Here is a 26,569-nt window from a genome sequence, read left to right as displayed (position 1 = left end):
CACAGACCTACACATGGAGTGGCCAGAGGACCCACCTTTTACCACAACGGCGAGGAACAAGTTTGAGAAGGGAGCCCCAGCGTTCTTTAAGACTGTTGCTATTGCTATTTTATGTAAATCAGATTTGACAGTGGATTATCAAAAACTTAACCAGGTGTTGACTCCAATTGCAGCTACTGTCCCAGATGTGTGTTCATTGCTTGAGCAAATTAATCCATCTCCTGCTAACTGATATGGAGCTATTGATCTGGCTAGACCCTTTTTCTCCATACCTGTTTCAAAGGACCACCAGAAATAGTTTTTCTTCAGCTGGCAAGCCAACAATACACCTTTACTGTCGTACCTCAGTGGTATATCAACTCTCCAGCCTTGTGTCATAATTTAGTTGCAGGGAACTTGATCGCCTTTCCCTTCCACAAGACATCATACTGATCCATTATACAGATGATATTATGCTGATTGGACCTAATAAGGAAGAAGTGTCAACAACTCTGGACTTATTGGTGAAATATTTGAGTGATAAAAAAAAAAAAAATTGAAAATAGTTGAGTGATAGAGGGTGGGAAATTAATCCAACAAAAATTCAGGTGACTTCCACTTCACTGAAATTTCTAGGGCTCCGGTGGTGTTGGGCATGTTGAAATATTCCTTCTAACATGCAGGATAAGTTATTGCATCTTGCTTCTCCCACAACTAAAAAGGAGGCACAACGCCTGGTTTGGATTCTGGAAGCAACATATGTCTCATTTAGGTGTGCTACTCTAGCTCATTTATCCAGTGACTCAAAAAACTGCTAGTTTTGAGTGGGGCTCAAAACAAGAGAAAGCTCTGCCACAGGTTCAGGCTACCGTGCAAACCACTCTGCCACTTGGACCATATGATCCAGCTGACCAATGGTGCTTGAAGAGCCTGTACCAGATAGAGATGCTGTTTGGAGTCTTTGGGCAGGCTTATTGGTGATCACAGAGCAGACCCTTAGGATTTTGGAGCAAAGCCCCGCCATCCTGTGCAGATAACTACTCTCCTTTTGACAACAGTTTTCTGCTTGTCATTGGGCCTAAGTAGAGACTGAATGCTTAACCATGGGCCAAAAAGTCAACATGTGGTCTAAGCTGCCCATCATGAACTGGGTGTTGTCTGACCCACAGATTCATAAAGTTGAACATGCAAAGCAACACTCCATCATTAAATGGAAGTGGTATATATGAGGTCAGGCCCCAGCAGGACCTGAAGGCACAAGTAAGTTACATAAGGCAGTGACCCAAATGTCCATGTCTCCACTCCTATCACATAACCTGCCTTCTCCCAGTCTGAACCCAAGGCCTCATGGAAAGTTCGTTATGATCAGTTGCCTGAAGACGAGAAAACTCATGCCTGGTTTATAGATGGTTTTGTGCGATATGCAGGCACCAGTTGAAATTTGACAGTGGCAACACTACAGCCTCTTGCTGGGACCTCCCTGATGGACAGCAGTGAAGGAAAATCATCCCGATGGGCAGAACTTCAAGCAGTGCACCTGGTTGTTCACTTTGCTTGGAAAGAGAAATGGCCAGATTTGCAATCGTATACTGATTCAGGGGCTGTGGCCAATGGTTTGGCTGGATGACAGGGACTTGGAAAGAATATGATTGGAAAATTGGTGACAAGGAGGTATGGGTTAGAGATACATGGATAGGTCTCTCTGAATATGCCAAAGAAGTGAAGATATTTGTCCTGTGAATGCTCACCAAAGGGTGACTTTGGCAGAAGAGGATTTTAACAATCAAGTGGATTGGATGACATGTTCTGTGGAAACCATCCTCTTTCCCCAGGCACTCCCATCATTACCCAATGTACTCATAAACAAAGTGGCCATCATGGTGGGGATGGAAGTTATGCATGAGCTCAGCAACATGGACTTGCATTCACCAAGGTCAATTTGGCTACAGCCACTGCTGAGTGCCTAATCTTCCAGCAGCAGAGACCAATACTTAGTCCCTGATATGGCAAAATTCCTCGAGGTGATCAGCCAGCAACCTAGTGGCAGGTTGATTATATTGGGCCACTTCAATCATGGAAATGGCAGCGTTTTGTTCTTACTGGGATAGACACTCTGGATACAGATTTGCCTTGCCTATATGCAAGGCTTCTGCTTTAACTGACATCCATGAAATTACAGAATGCTTATCCACTGTCATGGTACACCATGCAGCATCATCTTATATCAACGGACTCACTGCACAGCAAATGAAGTGTAGCAGTGGGACTGTACTCATGGACTTCACTGGTCTTACTATATTCCCCATCATCCTGAAGCAGATGACTTAATAGAATGATGGGATGGCCTTCTGAAGACACGATTACGGTGCCAGCTAGGTGGCAATACCATGCAGGTTGGTGCAGTGTTCTCCAGGAGGTTGTATATGCTCTGAACCAGCATCCAATATATGGTGCTGCTTCTCCTGTAGCCAGCATTCATGGGTCCAGAAATCAAGGGGTGGAAATGGGAGTGGCACCACACATTATTGCCCTCAGTGGCCTACTCACAAAATTTTTGCTTCCTATCCCCATGACCCTATGCTCTGTGGGTCTAGAGGTCTTAGTTCCAAAGGGAGGAATGTTCCTACAAGGAGACACAAAAATGATTCCATTGAATTGGAAGTTATGAGTGCTACCCAGCTGCTTTGGATTTCTCATGCCTCTGGGTCAACAAAGAAGGGCATTACTGTATTGGCTGGTGTTATTGATGCTGGTTATCAAGGGGAAATCAGGTTGATGCTACATAATGTAGCTAAAGAAGAGTACGTCTGGAATACAGAAGATCCCTTAGAACGTCTCGTAGTACTACTATGCCCTGTGATTAAAGTCAATGGAAAATTACAGCAACCCAATTCCAACATGACTACTAATGGCCCAGATCCTTCAGGAATGAAAGTTTGGGTCACACCACCAGGCAAAGAACCACAATCAGCTGAGGTGTTTGCTGAGGGTACAGGGAACACGGAATGGATGGTGGAAGATGGTAGTTCTAAATACCAGCTACGACTAAGACCAGTTGCAGAAATGACAACTGTAATTGTTACGAATATATTTTTCCATTATCTGTGCATCAGATATTTTTGTTTTCTTCACTTGTAAAATATAAGATGTAAACAGGGCTGGTGTGTTTTTTGGTTGTATGTGTGTTCATTTTATCACGTTAGGCACAAGTATGACTTTCTAATTGTCTTTTTTTAGGGATTATGTATGATTTGATTTAGGGAGATGTGTATGGGTGCTATGTTGACAAAGAGCAGGCTGTGTTGGTTAAGGTTGTGTGTCACCTTGGCTGGGCCATGATTGTCGTTGGTTTGGCAGTTTTGATGTTGTTTGGCAGCTATGTAAGGATGTATTCACCTCCATAATGAGATCTGATATAATCACTTCAAAGATGAGATCTGCTATAAACAGCCAGTTAGTTTAAAGGACATTTCCTTGAGGGGTGTGGCTTGCCTCCAATATATGTGGACTTTCTGGCAAAGTTTGTGGGCTTTTGCTTGGTCTGGATCCTGCATCTGACCTGTGATTGTGGGGACCTGAGCAGGCAGCTTACCTGCTGAACTTGGGATTCATCATCCTCCAGAGCCTGTGAACTAGTGGCTTGCTGTCTAACCTGCCAATCTTGGGATTAATCAGCCTCTGCAGCCTTTGAACCAGCGACTGCTGTCTGACCTGCTGCTCTTGGGTTCATGAGCCCTGCAGCTATGTGAGTCAGGAGATGCCTCCAACCTGACCCATGGACTTGAGACTTCCCAGCCTCTACAACCATGTGAGTCATTTCCTTGGTATAAATCTCTCTCTCTCTCTCTCTATATATATGTGTAAATCTCTCTCTCTCTCTATATATGGTTTACTGATTTGGTTCTCTAGAGAACCCGGACTAAGATACTTCTTTTTTTTTTTTCAAATAATTTTTATTGAGCTTTAAGTGCACGTTTACAAATCAAGTCAGTCTGTCATATATAAGCTTATATACACCTTACTGCATACTCCCGCTTACTCTCCCCCTAATGAGTCAGCCCTTCGAGTCTCTCCTTTCGTGACAGTTTTGCCAGTTTCTAACCCTCTCTACCCTCCTATCTCCCCTCCAGACAGGAGATGCCAACACAGTCTCAAGTGTCCACCTGATACAAGTAGCTCACTCTTCATCAGCATCTCTCTCCAACCCATTGTCCAGTCCTTTCCATGTCTGATGAGTTGTCTTCGGGAATGGTTCCTGTATTGGGCCAACAGAAGGTTTGGGGACCATGACCGCCAGGATTCCTCTAGTCTCAGTCAGACCATTAAGTTTGGTCTTTTTATGAGAATTTGGGGTCTGCATCCCACTGATCTCCTGCTCCCTCAGGGGTTCTCTGTCGTGCTCCCTGTCAGGGCAGTCATCAGTTGTGGCCGGGCACCATCTAGTTCTTCTGGTCTCAGGATGATGTACGTCTCTGGTTCATGTGGCCCTTTCTGTCTCTTGGGCTCATAGTTGTCGTGTGCCCTTGCTGTTCTTCATTCTTCTTTGATCCAGGTGGGTTCAGACCAATTGATGCATCTTAGATGGCTGCTTGATAGCATTTAAGACCCCAGACGCCACACTTCAAAGTGGGATGCAGAATGTTTTCATAATTGAATTTATATGTATTTTGCCAATTGACTTAGAAGTCCCCTTAAGCCATAGTCCCCAAACCTACGCTCTTGCTCCACTGACCTTTGAAGCATTCAGTTTATCCCGGAAACTTCTTTTCTTTTGGTCTAGTCCATTTGAGCTAACCTTCTGTGTATTGAGTATTGTCCTTCCCTTCACTTAAAGTAGTTCTTATCTACTAACTAATCAGTAAATAACCCTATCCCACCCTCCCTCCCTCCCCCCCCCGTAACCACAAAAGTATGTGTTCTTCTCAGTTTATACTATTTCTCAAGATCTTATAATAGTGGTCTTATACAATATTTGTCCTTTTGCCTCTGACTAATTTCACTCAGCGTAATGCCTTCCAGATTCCTCCATGTTATGAAATGTTTCACAGATTCGTCACTGTTCTTTATCGATGCGTAATATTCAATTGTGTGAATATACCACAATTTATTTACCCATTCATCCGTTGATGGACACCTTGGTTGCTTCCAGCTTTTTGCTATTGTAAACAGAGCTGCAATAAACATGGGTGTGCATATATCTGTTCGTGTGAAGGCTCTTATTTCTCTAGGGTATATTCCGAGGAGTGGGATTTCTGGGTTGTATGGTAGTTCTATTTCTATCTTTTTAAGAAAACGCCAGATAGATTTCCAAAGTGGTTGTACCATTTTACATTCCCACCAGCAGTGTATGAGAGTTCCAATCTCTCCGCAGCCTCTCCAACATTTATTATTTTGTGTTTTTTGGATTAATGCCAGCCTTGTTGGAATGAGATGGAATCTCATCGTAATTTTAATTTGCATTTCTCTAATGGCTAAGATACTTCTTGATGATGTCCTTCTTAACGCCGCTATGCTATTTTTTTTTACATGTTGCTGTAAAAAATTAACGTACATAAAAATACTTCATGGGGGGAGGGTATGGCTTGCAAACAAATGTAGAAGGTGTGTGTTATTTGCATAAAAATAGAGTAAATATCTTTCTGGTATTCTCTGATTTCAGCCAAGATCCATCTGACATCAGCAATGTTATCTCTTGTTCCATGTCCCCTTCTCAATTCAGCTTGAATTTTTGACAGTTTTCTGTTGATGTGCTGCTATAACCATTTTTGAATTATCTTCAGCAAAACTTTACTTGCATATGATACTAATGATAATGTTCAATATTTTCCACATTCTTTTGGATCACCTTTCTTTGGAATGGACACAAATATGAATCTCTTCCAGTAGTTGGGCCAAATAGTTGCTATCTACCAAATTTCTTGGCATGAACAAGTGAGTGCTTCCAGTTTTGCATCCATTTGTTGAAATATCTCAGTTGGTGCTCTGTCAATTTCTGGAGCCTTATTTTTCACCAATGCCTGTACTGCAGCTTGGACTTCTTTCCTCAGTACCATCTGTTCTTGATCTTACGCTATCTCCTGAAACGGTTGAACATCCACCAATTCTTTTTGGTGCAGTGAATCTGTATACTCCTTCCTTCTTTTGATGCTTCATGTGTCGTTCAGTATTTTGCCCATAGAATCCTTTAATATTGCAACTCAAGGCTTGGATTTTTTCTTCAGTTCTTTCAGCTTGAGAAATGCCCAGTGTGTTCTTCCCTTTTGGTTTTCTAACTCCAGGTCTTTGCATATGTCATTATAACTCTTTACTTTGTCATATGGAGCAGCCCTTTGAAATCTTCTGTTTAGCTCTTTTAGTTCTTCATTTCTTCATTCCACTTTAGCTAGTTGACTTTCTAGGGCAAGTTTCAGAGTCTCTTCTGACATCAGTTTTGGCCTTTATTTCTTTTGTGTATTTTAAAAAGACCTTTTGCTTTCTTCATGTCATCCTATAACTTATCTGGTCTTCAGTCATTAGTGTTCAAATCGTCACATCTATTTTTCAGATGGTCTCTAAATTCAGGTGGAATATATGCAAGGTTGTACTTTAGCTCTTGTGGACTTTCTAAAAAATTTTCTTCAGCTTCAATTTGAACTTGCGTATGAGCAATTGATGGTCTTTTCCACAGTCAGCCCCCTGCCTTGTTCTGACTGCTGATATTGTGCTTCTCCATTGTCTCTTTCCACAGAGGTAGTTGATTTGGTTCTTGTGTGCTCCATTCAATGAGGTCCACAAGTATCATCACTGCTTGTGTTGTTGAAAAAAAAAAAAAAGGTATTTTCAGACAATAAGCCATTGCTCTTGCAAAATTCTGTCACTTGATCTCTGGCATTGTTTCTATCACCAAGGCCATATTTTCCAACTAGTGATCCCTCTTCTTTTTTTTCAACTTTCACATTCCAATGTGCAGTAATTATCAATGCGTTGTGATTGCATGTTTGATCAATTTCAGACTACAGAAGTTGGTAAAGATCTTCAGTTTCTTTTTGTGTGGCATTAGTGGTTGTCGTGTAAATTTCAATCATAGTTGTGTTAACTAGTCTTCCTTTTAGGTATATGGATATTGTATCACTGACAGGGTTGTACTTCAGGATAGATCTTGAAATGTTCTTTTTGACAGTGAACGTGATGTTGTTCCTCTTCAATTTGCCATTCCTGGCATAGTAGACCATATAATTGAATGATTCGAAATGGCCAATACCAGTCCATTTCAGCTCACTAATGCCTAGGATTTCAATGTTCATGCATTCCATCTCATTTTTGATGACTTCCAATTTTCTTAGATTCATAATTCGTACATTCCATGTTTTGATTATTAATGGATGTTTGCAGCTATTTCTTCTCATTTTGAGTTGTACCACACCAGCAAATGAAGGTCCCAAAAGCTTAATCCATCCACGTCATTAAGGTTGGCTCTTCTTTGAGGAGGCAGCTCTTCTCTAGTCGTATTTTGAGTGACTTCCAAACTGAGGAGTGCATCTTCTGCCACTATATCAGACAATGTTCCACTGCTGGTCATAAGTTTTTCACTGACCAATTTTTTTAGAAGTAGATCTCCAGGTCCCCCTTCCTAGTCTGTCTTAGTCTGAAAGCTCCTCTGAAACCTGTCCACCATGGGTAACCCTGCTGGTATTTGAAAGCTATGCTGGTGGCATAACTTCCAGCATCATAGCAACACATAAGCCACCATAGTACCTCAAACTGACAGATGAGTTGTGAGTGTTATGTGATCATTATAGATTTTGTTTTCTACTCTCCTCTTTTTTTCACTCTACTGAAAGCTCCCTGTGGCCAAAATAAATTCTGAATAATTCTGCTTTGGTGGTCTGTTTCCTAGTTTCAAATTCTGATTCAATCTCTTAGTAGATGTGTAACTTTTGCCATTCTTCTCTCTGGGCTTTGTTTTCTTATCTATTAAATGGGAAAAATAACGTCACCTTCTTCTTAGGGTTGTGGGACAGATTAAATGAGTTATTACATAGAATAAACTGAGAACAGTGCCCTAGCAGATTGCAAGCACCTGATTAATGTTAGCTATCATTTTTTTTATCATTGTTAATTATTAAGGAAACCTTGGTAGCGTAGTGGTTAAGTGCTACGGATGCTAACCAAAGGGTTGGCATTTCAAATCCGCCAGGCGCTCCTTGTAAAGGTCGCTATGAGTCGGAATCAACTCGACGACACTGGTTTTATCGTTATTAACTTAATATAGCTTGATATAAACAGCAACAATAAACGTGGACCTCACCAGATGGAATACACAGGAATCAAATCGACTACATCTATGGAAGGAGAATGATGGAAAAGATCAATTTCATCAGTCAGAACAAGGCCAAGGGTTAACTGTGGAATGGACCATCAATTGCTCATATGCAAGTTCAAGATGAAGCTGAAGAAAATTAGAACAAATCCACGAGAGCCAAAGTATGAACTTGAGTATATCCCAAATGAATTTAGAGACCATCTCAAGAACAGATTTGACTCATTAAAAACTAATGATTGAAGACCAGACAAGTGCGAGGACATCATACATGAAGAAACCAAGAGGTCATTTAAAAGATAGGTAAGAAATAAAAGACCTAAATGAATGTCAGAAGAGTAGCTAAAGTGAATGGAAGAAATGGTAAAGTAAGAGCTGAACAGAAGATTTCAAAGGACAGCTTGAGAAGACAAAGTAAAGTATTACAATGACATATGCAAAGACCTGAGTTAGAAAATAAAAGGGAAGAACATGCTCCATATGTCTGAAGCTGAAAAGAACCGAAGAAAAAATTAAAGCCTCAAGTTGCAATATTAAAGGATTCTATGGTCAAAATACTGAATGACTCAGGAAACATCAAAAGAAGATGGGAAGAATACACAGAGTCACTTTACCAAAAGGAATTGGTCAACATTCAATCATTTCAGGAGGTAGCATACGATTAAGAACCAATGGTTCTGAAAGAAGAAGTACAAACTGCACTGAAGACATATGTGAAAAACAAGGCCCCAGGAATTGATGGAATATCACGTGAGATGTTTCAGCAAATGGATGCAGCTCTGGAAGTGCTTATTCGTCTATGCCAAGAAATTTGGAAGACAGCTACCTGGCCCACTGACTGGAAGAGATTGATATTTATGCCTATTCCAAAGAAAGGTGATCCACTGGAATGTAGAAATTATCGAACAATATCATTAATGTCACATGCAAGTATAATTTTGCAGAAGATCATTCAAAAGTGGTTGCAGCAATACATTGACAGGAAACTGCCAGAAATTCAAGTCAGATTCAGTAGAGGACATGGAACAAGGGATGTCATTGCTGATGTCAGATGGATTCTGGCTGAAAGCAGAGAATACCAAACTATGTTTATCTGTTTTTTATTTACTATGCTAAGTCATTTGACTGAGTGGATCATAACAAATTATGGATAACATAGCAAAGAATGGGAATTCTAGAACACTTAATTGTGCTCATGAGGAACATATACATAAATCAAGAGGTAGTTGTTTGAAAAGAACAAGGAGATACCTCGTGGTTTAAAGTCAGGAATGGTGTGCGTCAGGGTTGTATCCTTTCACCATACTTACTCTGCGTGCTGAGTAAATAATCCGAGAAGCTGAACTATGTGAGGAGGAAGTGGCATCAGGATTGGAGGAAGACTCATTAACAACCTGCATTATGCAGATGACACAACCTTGCTTGGTGAAAGTGAAGAGGACATGAAGCACTTACTGATGAAGATCAAAGACCACAGCCTTCAGTATAGATCACTGCCTCAACATAAGGAAAACAAAAATCCTCACAAGTGAACCAATAAGCAACATCATGATAAAGAGAGAAAAGACTGAAATTGTCAAGGATTTCATTTTACTTGGATCCACAATCAACAGCCATGGAAGCAGCAGTCAAGAAATCAAAAGAAACATTGGATTGGGCAAATCTGCTGCAAAAGATGTCACTTTAAGTACTAAGGTGTAAAAGCTGGGCAATGAATAAGGAAGACTAAAGAAGAATTGATGCCTTTGAATTATGGTGTTGATGAAGGATATTGAATATAACATGGCTTGCCCTGGTGGCATAGTGGTTAACCGTTCAGATTCTAACCAAAAGGTAGAAAGTTCGAATCTAGTAGGTGCTCCTTGGAAACTCTTCGGGGCAGTTCTACTCTCTCCTATACAGTCACTATGAGCTGGAATCAACTCAATGGCAATGGGTTTGGTCTTTTTTTTTTTTATGAACTGACAAAAGAATGAATAAATCTGTCTTGGAAGAAACACAGCCAGGATGTTCCTTGAAAGCAAGGATGATGAGACTTTATCTCACATACTTTGGATGAGTTATCAGGAAGGATCAGTCCCTGTAGAAGGACATCATGCTTTGTAAAGTAGAGGGTCAGCACAAAAGAGGAAGTCCCTCAATGAAATGGACTGACACAGTGGCTGCAACAATGGGCTCAAGAATAACAGTGATCATGAGGATGGCATGGGACCAGGTGATGTTTCGTTCTGTTTTACATAGGGTCACTATGAGTCGAAACTGACTTGACTGTCTAACAACAACAACAACACGGTTTGACAGAGACTAGTGCAGTATTGGAAATCCTGTGGCATAGTGGTTAAATGCAGTATTCTGTACATTTAAGATACTTAAAATATTTGCTGAATGTATTAACTTCTTTGTGTCTTGGAAATATCCCAAATACCCAATCTATAAATATTTGATTTTTTTTTTTGAGCAACTTTAAGTCATTTTTACAACTACTTGAAGGAGCATGTGGAACGAAGTGACTGAATATTTTGTTTGAAGAAAAAAAAGAAACATAATTTCTGACAGATTTGGTATCTATTCTTGAAAATTCTTTGGTCCCATAGCTAGTGCTAGAGATTCACTTCTGTGAAATGCCAAAACTGTCAATCACAGTGCTTCATTGCATATTCAATTCCACAGACATCTTTTACAGAGAAGTTGATTATCCAGAAGCCATTGAAATTCTTCAGCTGCAAAAAGGATATGTGCAAAGAAACTAATATATTCTGAGAGCAAAACATTTCAGTCTAGATTCCATTTAATAATATACATTTCATAGGTCTTTAGAGATAAGACTATAAATATGACTGTCAGATTTAACCAATAAATATTTTAACACCAGCACATTTGAAAGTCATGCACATATATATCAGATATGAAACTGAATTGATCTTTTGTTTTTCAAGATGGAAGAAGAATAAATAAAACGATGAAGTCACTGATGTTAAGTATGACTATATAACCAGGAATTGAGGTTTTCCCTGTCCTATGTTGACTTTTGAAGTATTTGAAGTGACTCTTCTGAAATTAATTATTAATCTTTTCAAGGTGCTATTGTAGCAGGTGAGGGCAGTCAATGCCAAGGGTAAAAAGATAATAGAGGATAAGTCCTGCCTGACTGAGGCAGGGTGGTTAAGAGGGAAAAAAAACACAGCATAGGTTTGACTGCTTGGTACTTGTCTCCTAAAAATGTTAATAAATAGGCTTTGTCTTAAGCCACGTCCCAGGAAAACCTTGTCAAGAAATTAACTCTGCAGACAATATTTCTGAGAATAAAGTAGAACATTGAAGGTGTGAAGTAATGGTTTATAACTACTGAGACAGAGAGAGAACGAGGAGGAGGGAAAGGTGCGGGGAGAGAGAACAAGGTACTAGAGTCAAGAAACGGTTTTCAGACGAATGCCGAAGATGGTTTATCTTCCAGGAATCACACATTGAGAATGGCACTTGGAAATTTATTACGTGTTTTGGGTTTTTTATAACTGATGTTTTTCACCTGTAGCTGACTGTCCAAGTACCATTTGTTCAAAGAAATTGTGGATGGTATTACCCTCAGATCAATGGGAGATCCAAAAACTCCTTGATATGGTTTTATTTATTTATCAAACCCTTATATAGAGCTCATTATGTGCCAGACGTGGAGCCCTGGTGGTGCAGTGGTTAAACACTCATCTGCTAACTGAAAGGTCAGTGATTCAAATCCATCAGCTGCTCTGTGGGAGAAAGATGTGGCAATCTGCTTCCGTGAAGATTTACAGCCTTGGAAACCCTATGGAGCAGCTCTACTCTGTCCTATAGTGTCACCATGAGTTGGAATCAACTTGACAACAATGGGTTTTTTTTTTTAATGTGACAGGCATTTTGCTCTAAATTTAATCTGAGGATTAAATTGCTAATTTAATCCTCAGAACAACCCCTTGAGGTAGATAGTACTATTATCCCCATTTTGCAGATGAGACAATTGAAGCCCAGAAAGGTTAAATAAATACCTGGCACAAGGTCAGGGCCAGGATTTGCACACAGGCATTCTAACTCTAGAGTCCAGGCTGATCACCACTAAGTTATGTTCCTTTGGAAGGAAACACACAGTCATCACAATAGCTATCAGAGCATGTTCCTCCTTAAGCTTTTTGCCTTTGTTAATAGAATTCCAAGCCATACTCCATTTTGAGGATAATGGGAGATAATGGCATTAACCTGGCAAAGAAGGAAAGAAATCAATTTTAAAAAGTGGGAAAAGAACACCAGGAATTTGAATTGACTGTAAAGTTAGTGCAAAAGCCTCAAAACACTCTTGGCCCTGGGCCTTCATTGATCTACTGGCCTGATCTAGCAGGTGGCTCAAGGAAAGAGGCACACAGGGAGTGTTGGGGTGCAGTTTTATTAGAAAGCAGTGAAGGTGAAACAAGTAGAAGACAGCACTAAAAGGGCAAGGAGGTTTTAATTCAGGAAGGAGATCGTGTTACAATATAGCATGGTTTCACAAAGACTAAATACCATCGCCTTTATAACCAGTGTTGCCCCTTTAGCTTTCTCTGAAACAGTAAAATTAAGTGGCTGGAAGTATATTCTGTAGAAACCAAACTGTCTGGGTCCTCGATTTACATCCTGACTCTACAACAAACTGGCTTTAGTCCAAACCAAACAAACCCAGTGCCGTCGAGTTGATTCCGACTCATAGCAACCCTATAGGACAGAGTAGAACTGCCCCACAGAGTTCCCAAGGAGCGCCTTGCGGATTCGAACTGCCGACCCTTTGGTTAGCAGCCATAGCACTTAACCACTACTCCACCAGGTTAGTGCACGTATTAATTTCCCTCAATCAGTTTCTCATTACTGAGACAGGGTTAAAATAGCACCTACTTCAGTACCTACATAAGAATCCATGTGAAGGACTTAATATAATTCCTAGCATAGTGAGTGCTCAATAGTATTTTTGTTCTTTTCTTTCCTTGATGACATTTGGTTAATCAAAATTTTGTATAAGTAGGTGGGGGGTGTGCCTGTATATATACATATATAGGAACTTGGGAGGCATAAGCAGTTTGCAATCAGCTGCTAACCTAAAGGATGGTTTTTCAAGCCCACCAAATGGGTTCATGGAAGGAAGATCTGGCCAACTGCTTCCTTAAAGATTACAAGAAAACTCTATGGAGCAGTTCTACTCTGTAACACATGGAATTGCTATGAGCCAGGGCCTACTTGATGGCAGCTAACAACAACATATATATATATGTGTGTGTGTATATATATATACGCACGCACATATATATGTTTTATATATATTTTTTAATCCGTCGCCATTGAGTTGACTCTGACTCATGGCAGCCCAATGTGTGTCAGGGTAGAACTGTACTCCATAGAGTTTTCAATTACTGATTCTTTGGAAATAGATCTCCAGGGCTTTCTTCTGAGGTGCCTCTACTTGATTTGAACTTCCAAACTATTGGTTAGCACCTGTGTGTGTTAACCATTTGCACCATCAAGCGACTCTCTCTCTTTTTCTCTCTCTATACATACATATATATACATATGTATGCAGTTGTTGTTGCTGTTAGGTGCCCTCCAAAACCAAAACTAAACCAAACCCATTGCCGTTGAGTTGATTCCGACTCGTAGCGACCCTATAGGACGGAGTAGAACTGCTCCATAGAGTTTCCAAGGTGGATTTGAACAGCCGACCTTTTGGTTAGCAGCCATAGCACCTAGCCACTATGCCACCAGGGTTTCCCCCCTCTCCAGTTAGTTCCAACTCATAGCAACCCTATGTAAAACAGAACAAAACAGGGCCCAGTCCTGTGCCATCCTCAGAATCGTTGCCGTGTTTGAATACATTGTGCAGCCACTGTGTCAATCCATCTCATCGAGGGTCTTCCTCTTTTTCACTGACCCTCTACTTTGTCAAGCATGATATGCTTGTCCAGGGACTGGTTCCTCCTGATAAAATGTCCAAAGTACATGAGATGAAGTCTCTCCAACCTTCCTTCTAAGGAGCGTTCTTGCTGTACTACTTCCAAGATAGGTGTGTCTGTTCTTCTGGCAGTCCATGGTATATTCAATATTCTTCACCAACACCATAATTTAAATGCATCAGTTTTTCTTTGGTCTTCCCTTATTCATTGTCCAGCTTTTGCATGCATACAAGGCAATTGAAAATACTATGGCTTGGGTCAGGCACAACTTAGTCCTCAAAGAGGTATGTTTGCTTTATAACACATTAAAAACATCTTCTGCAGCAGATTGCCCAATGCAATATGTCCTTTAATATCCTGACTGCTGCTACCATGGAAGTTGATAGTGAATTCAAAGGAAATGAAATCCTTGACAATTCAATATTTTCTCCATTTATTACAATGTAGCTTATTGGTCTAGTTGTGAGGACTTTTGTTTTCTTTATGTTGAAGTATAATCCATACTGAAGGCTGTAGTCTTTGATCTTCATCAGTAAGTGCTTCAAGTCCTCTTCACTTTCAGCAAGCAAGGTGGTGTCATCTGCATATTGCAGGTTGTTAACGAGTCTTCTTCCAATTCTGATGCTGCATTCTTTTTCATATAGTCCAATTTCTCGAGGTATTTGCTCAGCATACAGATTGAATAAGTATGGTGAAAGGATACAACCCCGACACACACTGTTCCTGATTTTAAACTGTGCAGTGTCCCTTGTTCTGTTCAAATGACTGCCTCTTGATCTATGTACAGGTTCCTCATGAGCACAATTAAGAGTTCTGGAATCCTCCTTTTTTGCAATGATATCCATAGCATGTTATGATCCACACAGTCGAATGCCTTTGCATAGTCAATAAAACACAGGTAAACATCTTTCTGGTATTCTCTGCTTTCAGCCATGATTCATTTAATATTAGCAATGATATCCTTTGTTCCACATCCTCTTCTGAATCCCACTAGAATTTCTGAAATTTCCCTGTTGATGTACTGCTGCAACTGCTTTTGAATTTTCTTCAGTAAAATTTTACTTGCATGTAATATTAAAAATATTGTTTGAAAAATTTCACATTCTGTTGGATCACCTTTCTTTGGAATGGGCATAAATATTGACCTCTTCCAGTCAGTAGCCCAGGTAGCTGTCTTCCATATTTCTTGGCATAGATGGGTGGGCGCCTCTAGCATTGCATCCATTTGTTGAAACAACTCAATTGTTGTTAGGTCAATTTTGGGAGCTTTGTTTTTCACCAACGTCTTCAGTGCAGCTTGGACTTCTGCCTTCAATACGATTGGTACTTGAGCATATGCTACCTCCTGAAATGGTTGAATGTCGACCAGTTATTTTTGGTACAGTGACTCTGTGTATTCATTCCATCTTCTTTTGACACTTCCTGCGTCATTCAATACTTTGACCGTAGAGTTCCTCAATATTGCAACTCGAGGCTTGCTTTTTTTCTTCCTTTATTTTAGCTTGAGAAATGCCAAGCATGTTCTTCCCTTTTTGGTTTCTAACTCCATGTCTTTGTACATTGTATTATGATACTTTACTTTGTGTTCTTGGGCTGTCCTTTGCAATCTTCTGTTCAGCTCTTTTATGTGATCATTTCTTCCATTTGCTTTAGCTACTTGTTCAACAGCAAGTTTCAGTCTCTTCTGACATCCATTTTGGTCTTTTCTTTCTTTCCCGTCTTTTTAATGATGTTTTGTTTTCTTCATGTGTAATGTCCTTGATGTCATCCCATCACTTATTTGGTCTTTGGTCATTAGTGTTCAATGCATCAAATCTATTCTTGAAATGGTCTCTAAATTCGGGTGAAGTATACTCAAGTTTGTACTTTGGCTTTCCTGGGCTTGTTTTTATTTTTTTCAGCTTCAACTTAAATTTACATAAGAGCAATTGATGGTCTGTTCTGCAGTTGGCCACTGGCTGATGATATCGGGCTTCTGCATTGTCTCTTTCCACAGATGTAGTCAGTTTGATTTCTATGTATTCCATCCAGCGAGGTCCTCGTGTATAGTCGCTTTTTACATTGCTGAAAAAAGGTATTTCCAATGAAAGTTCATTGTCCTTGTAAAATTCTATCATGAGAACTCTGGCGACGCTTCTATCACCAAGCCCATATTTTCCAACTAGTGATCATTTTTGTTTCCAACTTTCACATTCAAATCACCAGTAATTATCAATGTGTCTTGATTGCATGTTTGATCAATTTCAGACTGTAGAAGTTGATAAAAATCTTCAATTTCTTCATCTTTGGCATTAGTGGTTGGTGTGTAAAATTGAGTAATATTCCTATTAACTGGTCTTCCTTTTAGGCATATGAATATTATCATATCACTGACGGTGTTATACTTCAGGATAAATCTTGAAATATTCTTTTTGATAATGGATGCAATGTCATTCCTCTTCAATTTGTCATTCCCGGCATTGTAGACCATACGATTATCTGATTCAAAATGGTCAGTACGGTCCATTTCAGCTCACTATTGCCTGGGATATCGGTTATCTATCTTCAAGCATTCCATTTAATTTTTGACAAATTCCAGCTTTCCTAAATTCATATATTGTACATTCCATGTTCTGATTATTTATGGATATTTGCAGCTGTTTCTTTTCATTTCGTATTGTGCCACATCACCAGATGAAGGTCTCAAAAGCTTTACTCCATCCATGTCATTAAGGTCAACTCTACTTGGTGGAGGCAACTTTTCCCTAGTCATATTTTGAGTGCCTTCCAACCTGAAGGGTTTATCTTCAGGTACTATATTTTCTGCTGCTATTTATAGAGTTTTCACTAGCAAATTTCTTTTAGAAGTAGATTGCCAGGTCCATCTGCCTAATCTGTCATCTGGAAGCTCCTCTGAAACCTGCCCACCATGGCTGACACTGCTGGTATTTGAAATACCGGTGACATGGTTTCCAGCATCGCAGCAACACTCAAGCCACCACAGTAGGAAAACTGACAAACTAGTGGCAGATACATATGTATATGTTGTTGTTGTTAGGTGCCATCGAGTCGGTTCTGACTCATAGCCACCCTATGTACAATGTAAGGAAACACTGCCTGGTTCTGTACCATCCTCACAAAACCCTGTTATTCTTGAGCCCATTGCTGCAGCTACTGTGTCAGTCCATCTTGTTGAGGGTCTTCCTCTTTTTCAGTGACCCTCTATTTTACCCAGCATGATACCCTTTTCCAGGGACTGATCCCTCCTGATAATATGACCAAAGTATATGAGACATAGTCTCACCATCCTTGCTTCTAAGGAGCATCCTGACTATACTTCTTCCAAGACAGATTTGTTCATTCTTTTGGCAGTCCGTGGTATATTCAATATTCTTTGACAACACCATAATTCAAAGGGGTCAGTTCTTTTGTCTTCCTTATTTATTGTTCAGCTTTTGCGGCAATTGAAAACACCATAGCTTGGATCGGGCACACCTTAGCCTTCAAGGTGATATCTTTGCTTTTTCATGCTTTAAAGAGGTCTTTTGCAGCAGATTTGTCCAATGCAATGTGTCATTTGATCTCTTGACTGCTGCTTCCATAGGTGTTGATTGTGGATCTGAGTAAAATGAAATCTTTGACAGCTTCAACCTTTTCTCCATTTATCATGATGTTGTTTATTGGTCCAGTTATGAGGATTTTTATATAGAGCCCTGGAGGTGCAGTGGTTAAGAGCTTGGCTGCTGACCAAAGGGTCAGCAGTTCAAATCCACCAACTGCTCTTTGGAAACCATATGGGGTAGTTCTACTCTGTCCTATAGGGTCGCTATGAGTTGGAATCAACTCAATCGCAATAAGTTTGTTTTTTTGGTTTTATGTATATATATATGTATATATATGCATATAATGTATTATATACTTGCACAAAAAGGAAGAACACGCTCGGTGTTTCTCAAGCTGAAAGAACTGAAGAAAAAATTCAAACCTCGAGTTGCGATACTGAAGGATTCTATGGGGAAAATATTAAATGATGCAGGATGCATCAAAAGAAGATGGAAGGAATATACAGAGTCATTATACCCAAAAGAATTAGTCGATGTTCAACCATTTCAAGAGGTAGCATGTGATCAGGAACTGATGGTACTGAAGGAAGAAGTCCAAGCTGCTTTGAAGGCATTGGTGAAAAACAAGGCTCCAAGAATTGATGGAATATTAATTGAGATGTTTGAACAAACAGATGCAGCGCTGGAGGTGCTCACTCGTCTATGCCAAGAAATATGGAAGGCAGCTTCCTGACCAACTGACTGAAAGATATCCATATTTATGCCTATTCCCAAGAAAGGTGATCCAACTGAATGTGGAAATTATAGAACAATATCATTAATATCACACAGAAGCAAAATTTTGCTGAAGATCATTCAAAAACGGCTGCAGCAGTATATTGACAGGGAACTGTCAGAAATTCAGGCCGGTTTCGGGAGAGGACGTGGAACCAGGGATATCATTGCTGATGTCAGATGGACCCTGGCTGAAAGCAGAGAATAGCAGAAGGATGTTGACCTGTATTTTATTGACTATGCAAAGGCATTCAACTGTGTGGATCATAACAAATTATGGGTAACATTGTGAAGAATGGGAATTCCAGAACACTTAATTGTGCTCATGAGGAACCATTACATGGATCAAGAGGCAGTTGTTCAGACAGAACAAGGGGATACTGATTGGTTTAAAGTTAGGAAAGGTGTGTGCCAGGGTTGTATTCTTTCACCACACCTATTCAATCTATATGCTGAACAAATAATCCGAGAAGCTGTACTGTATGAAGAAGAACGGGGCATTCAGGATTGGAGGAAGACTCATTAACAACCTGCGTTATGCAGATGGCACAACCTTGCTTACTGAAAGTGAAGAGGACTTGAAGCACTTACTAATGAAGATCAAAGACCACAGCCTTCAGTATGGATTGCACCTCAACATAAAGAAAACAAAAATCCTCACAAGTGGACCAATGAGTAACATCATGATAAATGGAGAAAAGATTGAAGTTGTCAAGAATCTTATTTTACTTGGATCCACAACCAACAGCCATGGAAGCAGCAGTCAAGAAATCAAAAGATACATTGCATTGGGTAAATCCGCTGCAAAGGACCTCTTTAAAGTGTTGAAGAGCAAAGATGTCATCTTGAAGACTAAGGTGCGCCTGACCCAAGCCATGGTATTTTCAATTGCATCATATGCATGTGAAACCTGGACAATGAATAAGGAAGACCAAAGAAGAATTGAAGCCTTCGAATTGTGGTGTTGGCAAAGAATATTGAATATACCGTGGACTGTCAGAAGAACGAATATGTCTTGGAAGAACTACAACCAGAATGCTCCTTAGAAGCAAGGATGGCAAGACTGTGTCTTACATACTTTGGACATGTTGTCAGGAGGGGTCAGTCTCTGGAGAAGGATATCATGCTCGGCAAAGCACAGGGTCAGCAGAAAAGAGGAAGACCCTTAATGAGGTGGACTGACACAGTGGCTGCAGCAGTGGGCTCAGGCATAACAATGATTGTAGGGATGGCTCAGGACCAGGCAGTGTTTCATTCCGTTGTGCATAGGGTCACTATGAGTTGGAACTGACTCGATGGCGCCCAACAACAACAACAATGAAAAATAAGTGAAACATAAATATTGCCATGATTTCTAATCAGTTTCCCAGAGCAAAAAAATCATAGATTATAGACCCACAATAACATGAGAAAATGTATGAACTGTTCTCTGCCCTGTTGTGTCACTGACATTTTGGCAGCTTGGATGTTGCCAGATGGAGGAATTTGCACTCCCAGCTCGTATGCTTGCCCTGTCACAAAGTAGGCCCAGAAGGAGTTTCTCACAGGAACCGTCAAAGTTCTTACACCTAAAGAGCGTCATCCAGATTAAAGGGAGGCATTGTGGAAAGGAACAAGGGTTTACATATTTTTATTAATGACAGCTAGAAGACCAGTTTTAATTTTTAAGGACTAAATCATAATTCCTAGGTACTGTGTCACAAAGGAGGAAACCCTGGTAGCATAGTGGTTAAGAGCTATGGCTGCTAACCAAAAGGTCAGCGGTTCAAATCCACCAGGTGCTCCTTGGAAACCATATGGGGCAGCTCTACTCTGTCCTATAGGGTCTCTATGAGTCGGAATAGACTCAATGGCAATGGGTTTGGATGTCACAAAGGAGTCCCTGGTTGATGTAAACAGTTAAAATGCTAGGCTGCTAACTGAAAGGTTGGAGGTTCAAGTCTACCCAATGGCACCTTAGAAGGAAGCTCTGGTGATCTACTTCTGCAAAATTATCCTTTGAAACCCCTGTGGATCATGGTGTTACTCTGACACACATGGGATCGCTATCAGTTGGAGTTGACTCAGCAGCCATTTTGTTTCTGAATGTCACAGAAGTTCTTTGAATTGTGTATATTTTTAAAAATGATTCAGTTTATATGTGCCCAGGTGCTACTTATGCTTCATAAGAAGATACAAAAATTAACTTTTTTTAATATTTAAGATTAATAGCAAACTTATAGTGTAGCAGATAGTTCTGTTGCCTCATGGCCCATCTCTCTGCCCACCTCTGATTTTAGCCACAGCTGCAATGCACACTTTCATGAAATTTTAGCCCTGTATCTATGTTTTTATCGATAGCACCCTGCAATCTTTTTGTTTTGTTTTGTTTTTCCATTTTCTTTCTGAGGTGTGTCTTTCCATTTTCTACCTGAGACCCTCTTCAAAGCCCCAGCTCCTGCTCAGCCAGTGGACAAGGCCAGTCCAAGAACATAAAAAAGTTAATTCCCTAGAGAAAGTGGTGGGTGTCCTGGGCTTCTCAGCATTCTGGTGGACAGTTAGGGGACACATTCTCCATGCTTCTCATAAGTCTGACTGAATTAAGCCTCCATGTACTTAACACAGTTTTATATTGGGTTTTTCCTTCTTTCCTGTTTTAATCTCCTTGCTCCTTCACTCCTGTTTTGGGGATCAGCCCCCTCAAAATAAATAGCCTGTATTCGAGTCTTTCTCTTAGGCTTGGCATTAAGGGAACCCAAATGAAGACATCTCAACACCCAGATGAATTTATGGTCTCAGATCAGTCAAATAAACTAAGTAAAAGGAAATGGGTAAATTAGCAAATCTGTGAGTTTTGTTCAGTAAGTGAGAATACAAGATTGAAATAATCAAGGGAATCTGCATACAGGCCAATTAGCATCATAGAGAGACCGGCAGGGTAGCAAACTTCCTTCATAAGAAGGCTTAGTGCAGAGCATTACAACTTGCAGAAAAAACGCTGTAAGAGAACCCATCCTTCTGAGATAGGTTCAATGGCTGTATCTTTGTATAATAAGAACAGAAACAGTATGTTTTAAATGCATGAGAAGAAAATATTGAAACTAATATCTTTCTTCTCAATAGAGAGTTTTAAGTCAAATTTGAAGTTGCGCTAAAAGAATTAAAAAACATACGGGTCACTTTCACTTAGCTTAAATCAATAAGACCAACATAATGGGCCCATTCTTCTTTGGGTGGTTTATGACAGCTGCTTGTGTTAGAATGTCAATGAAAGCCTGCAACAGCAATATGAAAGCTATCTTATTGATTGTGACATAAGCTTTGAGCTGATTAGAAGAAAAGTACACAGTGCAAAGTATCACTCTTATCATTTTATAATCGTTATAAAAAGACTGCAATGATTATCACTATCAAAGGTGTTTACACCATGATGCAGGAAACCGACAAGTATATAACCCAAACCGATGCAAATGTCAGGCGTTAAAGGTAGAGCAAATACACCTGCTCTGAGAACACACAGGTTAAGAGAACCATAAAATGCCAGGGTCCTTCCTGAAAAACAGTCTATGTACTTTTGCGTTCCCAAATTTGAACATATATAACAAACATAATTCTATTTTAGTTCTAAGTTAACTTTGGTGAGCTAAAGAATTTCATTTTAGACCTAGGTACTCACTTTCCCTCTTTCAGCTTTTGTAATATGTCAGATGTGAGATGCATAATGAATTTTAGATTACCTATCGCTCTAAGTAAAACACAAACCAACTCTGAGAAAAACAGACATCCTAGAAGTGACTATTAATTCTTTGACTATCTCAGGTTATGGGGACAGTATTAGAGCAAAATTCAAGTGATCCAAAATGACTAATGGAATTTCTACTGTGATAGAATTGGAGACTGGATTCAACCAGAAGTTGTCGAAGCTCCTTGAAGAAGTGCCTTGAATATTATGTGGCAATCTGGTCAGTGTCATGAAGCTGCCAATCCTTCTTAAAAGTTGCTGGAGAATTGTGTTCATTCTCCATATTCGGTAGCTATTGGAAAATTAATCTGGGTGTTGTTTATGAAATGGGGAAGGTTTGAGGTGGTGAAGTTGCCAGAAAATTGCTGTGTGACAAATGGATCTGAAAATTGCTAAATGTTCAGTTCGGTTCACTTTAGATGTCTCTGCTGTAAATAAATGGCATTCTGGGGCCTGTGCCTCTTAAACAGATCGATTTGTCTTATAGGATATGATGAACATTGACTACTAATATTTCTGATCTTCCTCTCCTTCTGGGTATATGAGAGGATTGCATGGCTTGTCCCCTACTGAAGTTAGCCAAACCTATCACATGCTCTCACTCAGAACACGAGCATGAAATGCCCAGTGTCCCTCTGAGCACAGAAGAGCAGGTGCAGGATCTCTTTGTTCTTTCCCCCATCCTGCTAGGGCCTGAAGGCCCTTGTGAGACAGCTGTTACCTAAGAAGGTAGAACTTTTGTTGCCATGGACCTCTCAGGAACTAAAATGAACCGAGTTCCCCTTTTGACCCACAGAGAACATGTGCTGTGTTTGGAAATACACTTTTGTTCTGTTAAGTCACTGAATAGTTGGTGCTTTTTTTAATTGCACCTAAGCTAGCCGATCCTGACTGATACATAGTGTTTGTTTTGAAAAGCACTATTTATGTGTGTCATGGATTGAATTGCATCCCCTCAAAATATGTGTCGACTTGGTTAGGCCATGATTATGTAGTTGTCTTTCATTTTGCGATTTTCTTATGTGTTATAAATCTTAATCTCTGCCTGTGATTGAAGAGAATTAGGTAGGACGTAACACCTTTGTTCAGGTCACATCCCTGATCTAATGCGAAGGGAGCTTGCCTGGGGTGTCGCCTGTACCACCTTTTATCTTACAAGAGATAAAAGGAAAGGGAAGCCAGCAGAGAGTGGGGGACCTCATGCCAACAAGAAAGCAGTGCTGGGAACAGAGCTCATCTTTTGGACCCAAGGTTCCAGGGAGGAGAAGCTTCTAGTCCAGGGAAAGATTGATAACAAGGATCTTCCTCCAGAGCTGACAGAGAAAACCTTTCCCTAGACTTGACGCCCTGAATTTCGACTTCCAGCCTACTGTTGTTGTTGTTAGGTGCCGTCGAGTCGGTTCTGACTCATAGCGATCCTATGTACCACAGAACAAAATATTGCCCTGTCCTGCACCATGCTCACAATTGTTTTTATGCATGAGCCCATTGTTGCAGCCCCTGTGTCAATCCATCTGGTTGAGGATCTTCCTCTTTTCTACTGACCCTGTACTTTACCAAGCATGATTTTCTTCTCCTGGGACTTATCCCTCCTGACAACATGTCCAAAGTATGTAAGACACAGTCTCGCCATCCTTGCTTCTAAGGAGCATTCTGGTTGTACTTCTTCCAAGACAGATTTGTTCGCTCTTCTGGAAGTCCATGGTATATTCAATATTCTTCGTCAACACCACAATTCAAAGGCATCAATTCTTCTTCGGTCTTCCTTATTCATTGTCCAGTTTTTGCATGCATACAAGGCAGTTGAAAATATCTTGGCTTGTGTCAGTCATACCTTAGTCTTCAAGGTGATATCTTTGCTTTTCAACACTTTAAAGAGGTTCTTTGCAGCAGATTTGCCCAATGCAATGCGTCTTTTGATTTCTTGACTGCTGCTTCCATGGGTATTGATTGTAGATCCAAATAAAATGAAATCCTTTACAACTTCAGTCTTTCCCCCATTTGTCATGATGTTGCTTATTGGTCTAGCTGTGAAAATTTTTATTCTCTTTGTGTTGAGCTGTAATCCATACTGAAGGCTGTGATCTTTGATCTTCGTCAGTAAGTGCTTCAAGTCCTCTTCACTTTCAGCAAGCAAGGTTACGTCACTTGCATAATGCAGGTTGTGAATGAGTCTTCCTCCAATCCTGATGCCCCGTTCTTCTTCATATAGTTCAGCTTCTCAGATTATTTGCTCAGCATACAGAATGAATAGGTATGGTGAAAGGATACAACACTGATGCACACATTTCCTTTAAACCACGGGGTATCCCCTTGTTCTGTTTGAACAACTGCCTCTTGATCTATGTATAGGTTCCTCGTGAGCACAATTAAATGTTCTGGAATTCCCATTCTTCACAACGTTATCCATAATTTGTTATGATCCATATAGCTGAATGCCTTTGCGTAGTCAATAAAACACAGGTAAACATCTTTCTGGTATTCTCTGCTTTTAGCCAGGACCCATTTGACATCAGCAATGATATCCCTCATTCCATGTCCTCTTCTGAATCCAGTCTGAATTTCTGGCAGTTCTCTGTTGACATACTGCTGCAGCTGCTTTTGAATGATCTTCAGCAAAATTTTGCTTGGGTGTGATATTAATAATATTAATGACATTGTTCCATAATTTCTGTATTCTAGCCTACTAGCCCGGGAGAAAATAAACTTCTCTTTGTTAAAGCCATCCACTTGTGGTATTTCTGTTAGAGCAGAACTAGATGACTAAGACAATACGTATCAGCCACCTGGGCCTGGAAATAACTTGGGTATATAGAATGTATTCCAAATGGTTTTTTTTTATATGGAAGATATTTGTATAGTAGTTGACTAAATATAACCCTACCTTTATTATAACCATCTTGTATGTAACCTCCATATTTGTGTCAGTGAACATCCCAGGAAAGAATGAAACTAAAATCAGTAGCTATTTCAGTGATAGACACATAGCAGTTACTCAAAAAATGTTCCTTGAAATGAGTTGTATTAGATGAGAAAGCAGGTGTGCAAGGAAAAAGGTTTTGGCCACACAACACATGATAACAGAGAGAAAGGAATGGAGAAACTCATGGTGGAAAAAAAAAAAGGCATAATAGGCTGCAGGGGCTATACAATGTTCAGGCTAGAAAATTGAGAACACACTGATTGAGCCAGCCAAAAGTTTACGGAAAGATATAACTGGTTGTGCAGGTTTCAAAGGGGTTAAGACCTGAGACTATGTCTGTACTATATCAAAAGTTTGATCAAGTTCCATATTGGTTTTACAGACCTGACTGATTTTTTTTTTTAATCAAATTGATTTATTAGTGCTACATACTGATTGTTTTTTCTCAGTTATTGTGCATCATATCTAAGCATTATATGTCTTATCTTATAAAACCAAACCAAACCAAACCAGTTGTTGTCGAGTCTATTCTGACTTATATTGACCCTACACGACAAAGTAAAACTACCCCGTAGGGTTTCCAAAGAGCGACTGGTGGATTCAAACTGATGACCTTTTGGTTGACAACTGAGCTTTTAACAACTCTGCTACCAGGGCTCCAATCTTATACAGGTTAGTAGTAATTATTTTTATGGTTAAAAGATATTTCTTTTTCAATATCATAGAAATTTTATCCAGAAAAATATAAAAATTTTTGGCATAATTTGTAGAACAACACCACCACATATTTCCTCTTTTCCACTTGTAACTTTTTAATGTTTGTATTCCTTACAAGACTGAATGCTCCATAAGGGCAGGAATGGTATTAATCTTATTCACCACAGAATCCCTGGTGCCTAGCACAGTGACTTGTATATAAAAAATAAATAAATAAAATAAATAACCTTTTGGATGAATTTATGAATATGTATGTCAAGCGTCTATACTACCCTTTGACCACATGCTACCTTATCTATTTGGTCTTATTCCTCATTAGACCCTACCACATACACTGCACTCCAGCCAAGCAGGTCTGCACATAAGCTCCATCCATTGTTGTTTTTTGATTAATTATCTTTCTTTCCCCAATATACCCTCATCTCTCTTCCTAACACTTTGTTGTTTTTTGGTGCTGTCGAGTTGATAGCTGTTCACAGTGACTCCATATGACTGAGTGGAACTACCTTATCTAGTTTTCTTGGCTGAAATTAGATCACCAGGTCTTTCTTCCGTGGAGCTGCTGGGTGGGTTAGAACCACCAACCTTTCGGTTAGCAGGCCAGTGGGTAAACCATTTGTGCCATCAAGGCTCCTAATACTAATAAATGACTCTTATGGCTAAGGCCTTAAT

The sequence above is a fragment of the Loxodonta africana genome, chromosome 2, assembly GCF_030014295.1.
Source record: "Loxodonta africana isolate mLoxAfr1 chromosome 2, mLoxAfr1.hap2, whole genome shotgun sequence".
Lineage (NCBI taxonomy): Eukaryota > Metazoa > Chordata > Mammalia > Proboscidea > Elephantidae > Loxodonta > Loxodonta africana.
The sequence above is the reverse complement of the archived record's forward strand: the minus strand, read 5'-3'. Positions refer to the sequence as shown.